General features: G+C 41.0%; 1 protein-coding gene and 1 pseudogene across 17 annotated transcripts in view; one reads left to right on the forward strand and one right to left on the reverse strand.

Moving 5' to 3' along the window:
* PTPRD (protein tyrosine phosphatase receptor type D) overlaps positions 1–13,873 on the reverse strand; it is a 2,140,456-nt gene that overhangs the window by 318,868 nt on the left and 1,807,715 nt on the right. The gene's annotated exons all lie outside the window — the stretch shown is intronic.
* LOC133375795 (5S ribosomal RNA) lies at positions 12,061–12,179 on the forward strand (annotated as a pseudogene).

Below are 13,873 nucleotides of genomic sequence, written 5' to 3' on the forward strand. Positions count from 1 at the left end.
CATATTGGTGGCACTGCAGCCCAAACCTCCTGATGATAGCTCCCAGCGGTTTTACATAAATGTTAAATAGCATGGGAGAAAGGATAGAGCCCTGTGGCACACTGCAGTGTATTTGTTGTTGTATTTGTTGTATAGGAAAATATATGAAGCAGCACTAATATCCTTATCTATTTTGGGAAAGGATAGTGTCACTTATGGAATTTTTGTCTCTAATGAAGCCATATGTATTAGAGTTTCAGTACATCCCACAAATCTCTTGATACGGATAAAACTCCCAGGAGTAACACTAGCATACATGTCTATCAAGGATATTGTGATAAATAGTCCTAAGGGAAAGGTAATAATCACTTACTTCTAACCTTTAGCAAATTGTCTGGGAAAGTATTTGTCATTTCTATTGCTATAGTTTGTCTATAAAATTAGTTGCTCAATTTACAAGGGTTCTAAAAAAATAAAAGAATAAAATGTTATTTTTTATTTATTAAAGTATTTATCAGTTTTTGTGGGTTTTAATTTGGCATGGTTTTAAATTTGTATACTTGTTTTTAATGTTTTTAATTGTTGTAAACCGCCCAGAGAGCTTTAGCTATGAGGCGGTATATAAATGCAATAAATAAATAAATATTTATAAGCCACACTGTTTATAGAAATACATCAAGGCAGCTTACAACATGCAATAGGGCCCTGCTTGTTGGTGCCCCGTTTTTCGGCATTCTGCTAATACGGCGGCACTAGTAAGGCAATCAGCTGTAGCGCAGGGAGCTTGCGCGCTCCAGCTGATGCGCGGGGAGCTCGTGCGCTCCAGCTGGGTAGGGCCCCCCTTTCCGGTGTTTTTTGCTTTTCAGCAGGGGCCTGGAACGGAACCTGCCGTATGAGTGGGGCCCTACTGTACAAATATATAATAAAATTTAAAACCAATAAAAACATCATTAAAAGCAATTATAAAAGCATCAATAAATACTGCATTGGTTAGAAATTCATGGTACAAAGGCCTGTCTAAAAAGTTCAATTTAAAGAGATGCTGAAAGAAAGAAGGGATGGTTCCTGCCAAACCTCTATTGGTAGGGACTTCCACAGGGCAGGGCCTGGCACACTAAAAGCTTGGTCCCTGATGGAGGTTAACCAAACCTCAAGAGTGTGGGGAACTACCAAATGTGCACCATTAGAAGATATCAGTGATCAGTCCCAAACCCAGGCATGAACCCAGCCCGGAATGGATCCAGTAATCAGTCTCATCCAGGAATGTCTGCAGCTGTTCTGCAACAACCCTCTCCTTCCCCAATCCCAGGAAGGGAGTATTTGTGACCAGACAATAGTTGTTACAATCCATTTGGTCCAAGGCTGGCTTTTTCAGTAGTGACTGCACTACTGCCTCTTTTAAGGTGGCAGGCACCACCCCTCATGTAAATAGGCGTTTACCACTCCCTGGACCCACCAGGTCAGCCCTCCTTGACTCAGTTTTCAATAGCCATGATGGATAGGGAGCAAGAGGACATGTAGTTGGATGCACCCCTGCAAGCACTCTGTCCACATCATCAGGCCTTATAAACTGAAATTGATCCCACAAAGTCAGAGACAATGTAACATTGGACACCTCAGCTGGAACTGTAGCCATAATGGTAACGTCTAATTTGCTGTGGAGGTGAGTAACTTTATCCTCAAAATGATGGGCCAAACAGTCACACCATGATTCCACTGCCTCCACAGGCCCATCCCCACCAGCAGGTGAGACCAGTTTTGGATGACCCAGAAGAGCTCTGCTAGATGATTACTTGAGAATGCAATACAGGTAGTAAAGTAAGCCTTCTCTGCTGCCCTTATTGCCACATGGTGTGATTATGCTCTCTAACCAGTGTTCAGTTGGCCTCAGAGTGACTTCTATGCCATCAACACTTTGTCATCCAGCCTGTTTCATTGCATGCAGCTCCCTAGGGTAGCAGGGGGCATTGCAGGGTTTCACAGTGCTGAAGAGGGCACTCAGGAGGGATCATGTTGATAGCTCTTCACATCTCACCATTCCACATTGAGATGAGAGCCTTGACAGGATCACCTGCACTATCCAATGGAAACTCTCCCAAAGCATTCAGGAATACATTAGGATCCATAAGTCTCCAGAGGAGGACCATCTTTATTAGTCCCTCATCCTTGCAGATGGGGATATCTGTCATGAGTACAAACTTCACCAGGAAGTGGTCTGACCATGACAATGGAGTCACAGAGACCGCTGCCCCATTTTTATACCACCCTCCTCCCCACTTGAAGCAAACACCAAATCAAGTGTATGTCACAGAATCATAGAACAGTAGAGTTGGAAGGGGCCTATAAGGTCATCGAGTCCAACTCCCTGCTAAATGTCCTGCTGTGTGTGTCAAGCCGATAACAACCCAGTCCCATGGTTGCTATGCAGGACATGAAATCCCAAGCCAGTCCATATGCAGCTTGGGATAAATATTGAATTCACTGAATATTGAATTTTGAATTCCAGGAACTTCCCGGAAGGATTGCTCCGCCTGTGGCTGCCTCTGAGATGAGCTCTGTCTCAGAGGAAGCTTTTTTCAGTTTAAAATCAGTCAAAAGGGAACTTTGACTGGTATAAATGTTCTCCCAGGCAAGGGTGAACCGAAGATTATCCACAGAAACTTTGTTAGGCTGTCGGTGGCTGGAATCGATCAGGAATTCCCTGGGAAAAGAAGGCATACCTAGCAGCCGAGGACGGAGTTAGGACTTCCAGCAAGCTGGGCTGAAAAAAGTGAGACGTTTTTTCTTTTAAACGATCCACAACAGGCGAGCTTTCTTCTGTCTAATCTTATCATTTGGCTTAAATTACTACAGTAAAAGAGATTTGTTTAAGAATCAGAAATCAAGATACCTGGGTGAGTTACACTTCTCTCTTTTATACAAAGAATTAAGGAGGAGGAAAGAAAATTTAAAAAGCTTATCTTATTTTTTATGGCAAAAAGCTGGCCTGAATTTGGAAACTATAAAGATTAAAACGGATGAGGGGCAATTTACCCGAAGAGAAAATCTGATCTAGATGATTATTTGATTGATATATGTCTGGGACTACTTTTTCTTGGACTACTTTCTTTAGACGAATCTGCTGTTTGTGTATGTTACTAATTGTTCGGCGTTGTGAACCAAATTTGTTTTGCATTCTTGGACGTGCAGGAGATAAGAACTGTGCTGGCCAGATGATGTCAACAGGCCTGGAATATTAACCCCCTTATTGCTGGAAAAAGAAGCAAATTACTCTTTGCTTGGGAATTGTGGCTATATTGGAAATTTGAAGGGTTTTTTCTTCGGCTTTAAGAATGACAAAGAAGTGGCAGACGCCCTGGATGTATCCCTGGAAGGGTTTTCCCCTCTGGATATGTTTCAGAAGATAATGGATGAGATTAAGATAACGAAACAAGAACTGGGACAGAGTAGACAAGAGATGGCAACTGAATTTGGTAAAGTGAAACAGGAGTTGAAAGAAATAAAGGATTATATGAGAAAAGGAGCAGATGGACAAGCAATAGAAGATGAAAAAGAAATTAAAGGGAAGGAGCAAATTCTGGAGATTGGATCAGATATATCAAATGTGGAATTGGAAAAAGATTTGGACTTTATGGCAAAAATTAAAGGGAGGATGCAAGTCCTGGAGATTGGAACAGATATATCAAGTGTGGAACTGGAAAAATATTTGGAGTTTGTGGATCCTGGAGATAAAGATTACTGTTTGGAATTCGGCGTTGTCCTTGGAGAAATTGATGAAGATATCAGAAATAAAGTTATCAATGCTTCGATGGAATTTCTGGAATGGAACTTGAAAAAGAGAAAATTTATAGAATTAATTCCAGATATGTGACAATGGAAAAACTCTCAAGAGATGTGCTAGTGCATTTCGTAAAAAAGAGGAACAGAGATATGACTTTACAACAATATTTCAGCAACACATTCAGAATTGACGGCAAGGAAATATTTGTGATGAAGGAAATTCCCATCAGACTCTTACTATATGACTATGACTATGACAGCAAGATTATTATGGGTGCAAGGATGGAAGTTGGAAGATGGAATTAACACTGATAATGGAAAAATGGCTATTGAAATTACTGGACCTAGCAGACTTGATGAGATGGATTAATTGACATGTTTATTTGGAGAAAAATCGATGGATATATTTCTCAAGGAGTGGAAACCTCTCTTTGACTTTTTGCGGAAAGAATAAAGTGATGTTAGTGAGATTTGATGATTAATTAAGATAACTACTGGAGGAAAGTGATTTTGTAATATATTAAGAGACAGGTTTGTTATATATCATAGACCTATAACTGATCTGCGACAAATCGGAAGTCAACATTTTATTTTATTGTTTAATCTGTTTCTTTTTTGTTTTTTTTTTGTTTTGTGTTTGAAAATTTGAATAAAATTAATGGGAAAAAAAGAATTTTGAATTCCAGGATTATTATCTGGGATTCCTTCAACACCACATTCTGGATTACCTTGGGCAGCTCAGTCAGGGAGGCTGTTGGGCAGCAGGGTGGGTGGTACAACAGCATCTCTAATTTCGGTGAGGCTGTGAAGGTGCTGAACCAATGCCTAGTCTTGGGAATGGGTTGGGTGAGGACCAATAAACTGAGACTGAATCCTGACTAGATGGAGGCACTGCATGTGGATGGTTCTCATCTCCTTAGAATGGATACTCATTCTGTTGTGAATGAAGTTACACTGTTCTGAGAGAGCAGGCTTACAGCACGGGAGTGCTCCTAGATCCAGTTTTGTCATTAGAGGTGTAAGAAAAATTCAATTCAATTCAAATTCAAAGATGAACCAAACTAATTTGCATTTTCCTACACAATACACAAACCTAAACACAGCTACCCTTTGAAATTCACCTTTCTCTGACTCTTCAGTGCAGTTCTCCAGCCAAACAATGCGTACAAAAATCATACACTTGGGTGAAGTGTGAATAAAAATAACATATATTAGTGAAAATTACATACAGACATGCATCATATTAGGGAAAATATGCTTGGCAAATATGTGTCTATTCAGCAAAATTGCTTCCAAAACGTGTATTTTAGGAGAAAAATTGATCATTTATTATTGTTGTTGTTGTTATTTATTAGATTTGTTAGATGTTTGTTACCCGCAGGTCTCCAAGCAACTTGCAATACTGTTAAGAACACATGAATAATTTATTTCAGTCAACTGACCACAATACAGTATAAAAATATTAAAATGAGACTGCTTGGTGACAGAGCTATGGCAGACATCAAAACAATATGATAAAATTAATTACAATTCACAGTCTTACAGGGTCTGGTCACAATGGCCAAGTTCAGAAATTTGGCCACTTGAACGGTAATTGCCTTGTTGGAGCCCTCTAGTAAAACAGGCAGAAGAGACTCAGGGGAGCGGCCTGGAAGGGACTGCATAATAGGGTATAAAAGATCTTTTCTGGCCCCTTCATAATACCTACAATTAAACAGAACATGTAAAACAGACTCCACTTCAGCATTATCACAGGGGCAGCATCTATTATTCCTTGGAGTTTTATCGTATCTACCCTCCAAGAGTTTAGAAGGTAGGGCATTGAATCGGGCCAGAGAAAATGCCCTCCTGTACTTGGGTACAGATAGCCAACTTAGACAGAGCATCCCATCATTACAAGGGAAACCTGTTAGACCCAGTGATTGAGGGGAACAGGGGCCCGAAGCAGCTACAAGAAGCTCTTGGATGTCAATGTCCACTAGCCGCTGTTTAACAATCGCTTTGGCCCTACCAAGTTCCATAGAGAGTAAGTCAGAAGGAGAAAGGCCAACTGAAACAACTTTATCCACCACCACCTTGGTCCAAGTTGGCTTAAGAGGGTCTCTCATTACCTGAGATGTAAATGAGCTTTCAGTGAGCATAAGACAGCAGCGCAGCCAGAATTGAATGACATAGATCCAAGCTAAGCATTTTAAAGAGTGACGGCCAGCCTCCAAATTAAGGGTAGCTCCAGAAACACATCTTGGGACACCAAAAATAAATCTAAGGAAGAAGGATTTAATTCCTTCAAGTGATCTTTTAAAGTAAGGATACCAAATTGGTGCCCCCTAGAGTATCATCGGGACTATTTTGGTTCTTAAAACACATACTGCTGCTGGCACAAATTTCCCACCCTTTGTGAAAAAGAAGCGGGTCATTGCACCCATGTTTTTATCAGCTTTGGCCTTAACATATCTGCCATGGATTCTCCAGCTGGCTGTTTCAAGGAACCAGATACCCAGTTATTTGTAGGAGTCAACCTGTTCGATTTTGTCGTGAACCAAGGGTACCTGACCTTTCTCTTGGAAAATACTATTACTTTAGATTTAGTATAGTTAATTGTAAGGTAATTATCTTTACAATATTCTAAAAAGCCACTGAGTAGTCTCTTAAGACCCAGCCAGGTTTGGGAGATTAGAACCGCATCATCTGCGTAAAGAAGAATGAGTACTTTTGTATGCCCAATCTTTGGTGGATGGGATTGTATCATTCCCAGGACAGAAGGAAGATCAGCCAAGTCTAGGTTAAATAGGGTGGGGGCGAGAACACACCCTTGTCTGACACCTCGTGAGGAGGAGATCTCCTTCGAGAAGTGACCTCGATAGCTACATTGTACCTAGATAGATGTATTTTGGTACAATAAGTGAATCAGGAGCAATAGCCTTTTCTCAATAGAAAGCAGTTCTAATTTGCTCCACAGACAATCACGAAAGATAGAGTCGAAAGCAGATTTTAGGTCTATGAAGGCTGTAAAACGTTTGCCTCCTCGTGGTTTAGTGTTTGTGTGCTAGGTGGGCCAATACCAAACAGTGGTCGAGTGTGGAGCATCCTGGTTTGAATCCTATCTGCTCTTCTCCCAAGATGTTGTTGTCACTTATCCACATTTTCAACTTTAGGCCTAGATAGCTGGCAAACACCTTCCCCACTATAGACAATAAGCTGATTGGGTGATAGTTACTCGGGTCGTTCTTGGGTCCTTTCTTATAGATGGGAACTAAGAAGGCTTTCAGCCAAGTTGTGGGAATTATTCCTGATTTGTTTATTAGAGTGAAGAGAGAGGCCAACAGAGGGGCCCATCAGCTGATATTACTTTTCAGCAGCTCCGAAGGGATGCCATCAGGTCCAGGAGCCTTGCCTGTCTTTAACTGGGATAATAGTTCCTCAATAGTATTAGTATCAACAGGGGGCCAGTCAGGGATATTGGAGAGCAGATAAGTGGGAGGACTGGAGTTAGATGTTTTGGGGTCATTGAAAACAGCACGAAAATAATCCTCCCAGATATTTGCTGGGATATAACAATCTGGGCTTCCACTATAGTCAGCTAGAGCTCCAGAAACAAGCTTCCAAAAGGATTTAGTGCTACGAGTGATGGATGCTGCAACCAGCATTTGCCAAGAGTCCCTGATTGCCTCACTTTTTTCCGATATAAAAGCTTCTTATATTCTTTTCTTAGCACATAATATGAGTGCAGGAGTTGGCGCTCATTATTTACGCGGTAGCAGCGATAAGCAGAATGAATTCTTTTCCTGAGATCAGCACATTCTCTGTCAAACCACTTGTTTGTTCTATCTGTTGGGTGTTTTGTAATACCATTTGTAGTTTGGAGAGTGGAGTACATATCCTGAGTAATCTTCTCAAAAGCCATTATGCCCTTTTTTGGCGAACTATCTGTTGTTATTTGTTCTAAAGCTTTTATTGTATGAGGAAGGTGAACAAAGCTGTTGAAGGCCTGTCCTATTTTATTGGACCACTTGATCTTTTTAAGCTAGCCATTATAGATGGGCTAGAGAGTACATAATGTTGCGTGTTCAACTCTAGCACACCAGGGATAGCAAAAAGAAATTCCAGCGGCAGATGGTCGCTATCAGAACAATCTGCTACTCTAAAACTATAACCCAGAGTTTTCAGGGCCTTATGAGTAATAATATAGTTGACCACACTTGAGCCCCTGGGAGAAACATAGGTAAACTTCCCCCAATCATCACCAGCACTGGAGCCATTTAAAATGCACAGGTCAGTTTTGGAAACAAACTGAAGCAGACCTACTCCTGCAGGGTTTAAAAGAGTATCTTTCGAGTGGCGTGAGTTACTCTTAAGATGTCCCCTGCTGGCAGAGGGATGGACACCAGAGGTGGAAACATCCACCAGATAGGTTCCAGTCCTTGCACTGAAATCACCTGCGATTATAGGGAGCGCATGAGTAAATGTGGCCATCCAATGTGCATAATGACATTCGGTTTTGAGCCAATTTGACATGGCGTCCTCCCTGCAAACCATTGGAGGGAAGTAGACATTAAGTAAGAGCAAGGTCAGCTGTACGGACCTCATCTCCAAAATCAGTGCCAGCAAGGTGGGATCACAGTCTGGGAGCTCAGTTATCTTGGCATCCAAAGATGAGGAGACCAAGATACTCAGTCCCTGTCTGGCCCTACCCTTGCTCTTGTTAGGGAGTGCAGGCATACAGAAGGTCACAAATCCATTGATGTAAATATGGTCACAACACCATGTATCTTGGAGCAAAATAATGTCAAACTTATTCAAATAGGCAAGGAAATTTTGATTACTGCATTTAGACTTCCACCCAGCAATATTCCAAGAAAGAAGTTTTAGAGGGGTGGTGCCGTTCCCGTCGTAGTCAATCTAGCTCTTCAATTGTGTCCATACTGCCTCCTAAGTTCTCCAAGACACAACAGTTGGAGGATGGTGCACAGGGGATAGATGTTAGAGGGATAGCTCTGTATGTATTGTTATTAGAATCTTGTAGGCCACTCTCATGTGGTTTCAAGTATTGTAAGGCTATCCAGTCAGTAGTTTTTGCATTCATATTTTTGTGGTCTGCAAGGACAGGGTTTTTTTGTGTACCATCACATTTAATAAATACCGGTGACTTTGGGGAAATCCCCAACTCACCAGGCTTAAAAGAGATGCTATTTTGGGTCAGTTTAGAAGGTTGCAGTACCACAATTTCGGGGCTTAAAGCCAGCCGTCTCTTTGTATTAAGATATTGTAGCTTGTGTGTTGGGGGGATTCCCTGAAATGTGTTGCAGTCTATTGACTGATTGGAGAGCTTTTCCCGGTAGGGGTGGTTTTCCCTCCATTTTTAGTATTGGAAGCAAGCGGACAGATATCATTTAAGTTAGACTCATTGACTCGATTAGTCATATTTAGGAGTATTTCTTTCAAGGAAGAAAGTCGCAGCAAAATCTCCTGCTGTTCCTGTCCTGGGAGAGCACCAAAGCTTCCAATTAGCATTAGTTCTTCAGGTGCAAAGTTTCCAGGAGCAATATTATCATTGCTCTCTGGAGGCTCCCCAGCGCCATTTATGCCCCTAAAATTCCCTGAGCCTGTAGTTACTTCACCTGAGCTATGGGTCGAGATAAGAATAGGGACATTGGTCAACTCAACTAATTTCCCAGTCAGTGGCTCCTTTTGCCTTGAAGTAGAGGGGCATCTCTTCCCCTCCCTTTGAGTTCCCAGAGATGTAACGGGGGAATTATCCTTAAAATGCCTCCTAACATCCATACCTTTTCTTTTAAATGCTTCTTTGGCTAAGTAAATTTTCACAGCTGTAATAGCTGATGCGAAAGTTACCATTGCTCGCACTGATTTGTAATTATAATAAAGATATTCAATCTTCCGAATAGAGTATAAATCTAGGGAAATTGCAAGTGATGCTGATATAAGCATCACCAGATGTACTTTGCGGTCGTATTGCGTCAGCTACCATTTGGTTTTGGGTAGTTAATAAAGACCAGGTTCTTTTTCATTAGCTGTAAATGCCATTTTTTGTTTATCAAGGTTGGTTTCTGTGGACGCTCTTGCTCCACATATTCCTTAGTAGAGGATGCTTTCTTGTTTGAAAGTTGGGAGATTGACCAAGGGTCTTGTAGTTCATCAGGTTCATCTACAGAAGCATGTTGGAAGGAAACTTTTGACTGCTGGATTAGACATGCCCTTTTGTGTGCGCTCTTATTGATTTCATTATCCTGCCTCTCCGGATCAAGTACTTTTCATCTTTTATCCTCTGAGTCCAGTAGCTTAAATAATTTATTGAAATTCATTTTGGAGCATTTTTTAGTGTTAACTGCCGTTTTTATATTTTTAGTTTTCTTTTTAGGGACCTTTATGTTTGATAGCCTTATTAGTCACACCTGTGAAATTTTTACCACTCTTCCTAGTACTATTTTGCTGTTCTTTCCATGTTGATTTGCTAGTGAGGAAGGCTCACTTGCAGTTCTAGCATCCTGGTCTGCCTTAGGTTTTGACATCGAATCCTTATTTTCTAAAGGAGTTAGAGTTGGCTGATCTTCCCCCCTCAGTTTGTCCAATATTAAATTTGTTAAGGTGGTCAACAGCCCCTTACACTCTGAGAGGAAGTTCTTAATCTGGGATATATCCTCTGTCCACCTCGTAAACAGACTCCTGATCAGCTCAAGTTGGGTGTTAAATAAATTTGTTACTGTATGGGAGTCAATATTCTTATTGCCAGAGGGCAGAGAAGGAGAAGAGTAAAGGGGGAGGGTCGCAATTCTCCCTCATCAGGCTTCCAGCAAAAGATGGCATTTTGAAGTTCTTGAAGCTCACTTGTGACAATTCATGCCTACTATCCTGCTGTCTGTCTGTTGTAGGGACAACTGCAAGAGCTAATTCCGCAGCCAGATTACACTCACCTTCCCCCTGGGTTTCCCAATCCATAGTTCTCATTATACACTGGGGGCCCAGAGACCAGTCTAATATCTCTTCATCTGGTAATTCATACAACGCCCTTGCCTGAGCACTTTCTTTCGAACTGGGGCCGAAAAAGTCCGTAATTTTGAGCTGACTGTGGGTTTTAACAAAGGACATAACATCTGCCGTCACAGGGACCAGTCCCAGTTGTTTATAACCTCCTCTAGTGAGAACCATCACACCCAAGTAGAATAAATTAGCAAAAGGGGGATGACAGTATATGGAAAATTATATACTATTATTCAAAATAGCCCCCTCCAGAGGGGGTCTAAACAGCCAATAGCTCTGCTGAGCCCTGTCTCAATCTTAGTAAAATACAGGGGCAACTATATAGAGCATTAACCTCTAGAAGTCTTAAGCAGCCACACATTAAAAGCAAACATTCAAACTACCTAAAACCAATAAAACAGTTAAAACAAGAAGAGACTTCCAATAGCTCATAAAACTTCACCAGAAATGGGTAATTAGACCAATTAAACTAGTTAAACTAATTAAGACAGAGGAATAACAGACAGATAAAAATAATAAAATAAAAGGAAAAAGACAGAAACAAAAACAAAAAGAAAAAAGAAAAAAGAGGAAAGAGGAAAAGAGACTTCAGAGAACTCAAAAAACTTCAGTGGTAGTAATACTAAAAATAATAAAAAAGGGACCCTGGATTGTTTGTAGGTCATTGCAGTGATAAAAAAGCTGAACGGCTTTTAATTGACCTGCCCCCTCTTGAGTAGTTCTGTGCTGCTCAATACTGATAACACAGTTAAAGTGGCAGCACTCCAGTACAAGTTTGGTGTGTTGTTTAAAATCTTTGCCCGATAGATGTTGAACACGGACACGGACTAATTCCAGACACGGCCCCAGCTAAAAGATTTTACAAACAAGGCAGTTCTTTGTTCCATACACTCGGGGTTCAGCGGCCTCGGTACGCCTTATGTTATCAGTCTTGGCGTTCCAGGGTGCTCCCTCCTCCACACTTAACTCTCTCCTTCTCCTTGTTTATTAGTAGTCTTGTGCTCCTATCATATTCTGCAGAGGCTGCTGCTTTTACATTCTCATTCCCAAGGAGGCTGTCTATCAGTGGGATCTCCAGTATCTCACCCTTTGTTGGAGCTCCTTGAGTCGCAGGAGCCGGCACCTCGTATCAAACCACAATAAATCACTTCAAAGCTGAAGAAGATGTAACAAATCCTTCTGCTTGTAAGATTATGTGGGATGCTATTTCCAAGCTTCTCAAGTTCTTATTAAAGGGTATTTTAAGGAGTATTTACATATTCAGTGTCTCAGGCTGGTGAGTTTGCCGCCCAGCAGGAAACTGGAAGCTCAGGCCATACTACCCTGAACACGCCCGATCCCGTCTGATCTCGGAAGCCAAGCAGGGCCAGGCCTGGTCAGCACTTTGATGGGAGACCGCCTGGGAATACCGGGTGCCATAGGATGGTGAGTCTAACAGATCTGGCAGCAAAAGAAAGTGGATAGTGGTCTCCCAACAAGAGATGGCCAGGCAGCACGGGCAATCCCTCACTGACAATCCCCAATCTTTCTCTAAGAACACATGAAATATGTTCAATGATAAATATGAAAACAAAACAACAACAACACACACAACAACAACAACAATCCCCATAATAGCCACAGGAAGCTTTGGCAGCATCCTAATAACAAACACAAAGATGCTGATGAGTGTTTACGAGGACTAAAAAAAAATATTGCAAACTGCTGTGGAAATGTGAAGAACTGAATTTAAGACTGGAAAAATGAGAAAAGAGAAAATGAAATTGATATATTTTTCTACTCCTACTACAGGCCCAGGTAGCCTTGATGCCACAGAGTGCCTTTTACCAGCTTTGGCTGGCTCATAAGCTGTAACCATTTCTGGACTGGTATGGTCTGGCCATGGCAATCCATGCCCTGGAAGATGGTGCCTTGCTATACTTGGGGCATTCTTTTCTCTGCAGCATCTCTCCAAGCTAATTGGAACCCCAACTGCTACATCAGGTTGCAGTCTATGTTAAGTTGACAAGCTGTATGCATTTGGCACATTATATTTCTGCTCAGCATCAGAGTTTTCTAAGCAAACAAAGCTTCCTAACTCTGTAAAGCATGGTTAACATATTTCTGTGGAGTAGCTAAATAAAGATTAAGGAAGCTAATCAGAGTGAGATTTGTCTAATAAAAAAAGCTTCCAACAAGCTACTGAATGAACAGCAATAAAACCTAGCGAAAGCAATGGGGGGGGAGTAAAACAATGAAAAGGGAAAGAGTGACTTTACTACTTGTTCAATATATCATGAAGAGACTGTGGTAATATATATATATTACTGTGGTAATATATATATAGGGAGGGTGGATTTTAATAACAACAGCAGCAATTTCTGCTTTCTTACCAATAATAACCCTTAAGCAAAGCTCTGAAGTTTACTTTTGCAGTTATGGTTATTTGTCAAGTCTCTCTTCATCATTTAGAGACTGATTTCCCCCTCCCCTTTTAGATCTACACACTGATGGAATCAATACAATTCTGCTCTTAAAATATCTGTCTCTGACCTGTGTTTGTTTTAAGCGGCATCATTCATAATGGTGATGGATTGATAATTGTATTCCTCTTTGTCCGCACAAAGCACAAAGCATAAAAAGTACATATATTTTATGCCCAAGGTCAGGAGAAAATTAATGGATAAATAGACTTCAAGCTGAAGGCGCTGAGTGCTCTCTACAGCATACAACCAAAGCAGGCAGTACAAAGCCCATTACACTCAAATGTTCTTGAAGCATTTTAGAAGTGAAATTGTTTCCACAGGCTACCACATAAAAAGTATCAAGCTTTTACATTTCTATTGTAAGAATAGCCTGAAGAAACCAGGCAAGTGTTCCTATTCAGGATCTTATTTAGCATATTGCATTTATCAATCTTTACCTTAAGATATAAACCCATTTGCTGTTTATGACTAAAGTTGTACACACTGTGGTTGTCATTATGATCTTTGCTATGATTCCTTTCTTAGTCTTAACATGTAACCATCAGGAAAGGGATCCAGAAAAAGCACTTTAGGGAGGAATCCAGGAGAACTCTCTTTCTTTACTAATGAACTGATAACGAAACTAATTTTATTTACAACTTAATTCCAAAAAC

Source organism: Rhineura floridana, chromosome 1, assembly GCF_030035675.1.
Source record: "Rhineura floridana isolate rRhiFlo1 chromosome 1, rRhiFlo1.hap2, whole genome shotgun sequence".
NCBI classification, from domain to species: domain Eukaryota; kingdom Metazoa; phylum Chordata; class Lepidosauria; order Squamata; family Rhineuridae; genus Rhineura; species Rhineura floridana.